Genomic DNA, 1445 nt, shown 5'->3' on the forward strand with positions numbered 1-1445 from the left:
TTACCTCTCTCCACCACATTGTTAAGTCGTTAAAAAGATTTTTTTCCATGCTTTGCTCCTCTCTCCCTCCATGTGCAAGATGTCAATTTGTAAAAGTTGCCTCTCTCAAAACCAATTTAAGAAACGAAATGTTAGGTACAGTGATCTGTACTTGAAAACCGATGTCTTGTTATTAGCTGACATTTTCGAAAATTTCCGCGAAAGTTGCGTCGCGAGTTACGGTCTCGATCCCGCGCATTATTATACACTACCAGTGCGTTCCGTATCGCGCATGATGTGCATGATGCATCCATTGTCCTTGTTTAACTTTTGGTGAGCAACAAGGATAAACGATGCATTATGCGCATCATGCGAGAAACGGAACGCACCCCAGGTTTCACGTGGGATGCCATGCTGAAATATACGCGCGTAAGATTTGAATTGCTCACCGAGATTGATATGGTCATGTTCATCGAGCGCGGTGGCCTCAGTCAATGTTCCGGCAGATATGCGCAGGCTAATAACAAGTACATGCGTTCGTACGACCCGTCGGAACCGTCGACGTACTTAATGTACTACGACGTTAACAACTTGTACGGTTAGGCGATGTGTCAACCATTGCCATACGCCGAATTTCAATGGGTCAAAGACGTTGCGAACTTTGATGTGAGCGCGATCGCTCTGGATTCGCCTATCGGTTATATTCTCGAGGTCGATCTCGAGTATCCACAACATCTCCATGACGTTCACGCGGACCTGCCTTTAGCGATAAGCCGCCTGGCAAGCGCGAGGATAAACTTCTAGCGACGCTGTACAATAAACAGCGTTACGTCATTCACTACCGCAACCTACAGTAATGTACTCGTCACGGTCTTCGCGTAACAAAGATCCATCGGGTGCTACAATCCGCGCAATCTCCATGGCTTCGCGAGTACATCCAACTCAATATCAATTTCAGAATTCGTGCGAAAAATGATTTTGAAAAAAAATTTGTATAAATTAATTAATAACGCGGTTTTTTCGGAAAAACCATGGAGAATGTGCGCAACCACGTCGACGTAAAATTGTTAACAAAATGGGACGGACGATACGGCGCGGAGGCAATGATTGCGAAACCGAATTTCCACAGTCGTAGCATCTTTGCGGAAAATTTAATCGCCGTTGAACTACGCAAACTCGAGGTGAAGTTCAACATGCCGATTTACGTGGGTATGTGTATACTCGACATATCGAAAGTCTGCTTGTACGAATTTCACTACGAGTACATGTCACCGCTGTATCACGACAAATGTAACATTATGTACACCGATACAGACAGTCTTATATACCGCGTCGAGTGCGAGAACATTTACGAGACTATTAAACGCGATATCGTTAGATTCGACACGAGCGATTATCCGGCGGGTCGCATGCCGATGGTGCGATGCTTGCGCGCGTTGTAATTTGACACGAGACGCGGCAGCTCG

This window comes from Trachymyrmex cornetzi, unplaced genomic scaffold (genome assembly GCF_001594075.2).
Source record: "Trachymyrmex cornetzi isolate Tcor2-1 unplaced genomic scaffold, Tcor1.1 scaffold909, whole genome shotgun sequence".
Taxonomy (NCBI): domain Eukaryota; kingdom Metazoa; phylum Arthropoda; class Insecta; order Hymenoptera; family Formicidae; genus Trachymyrmex; species Trachymyrmex cornetzi.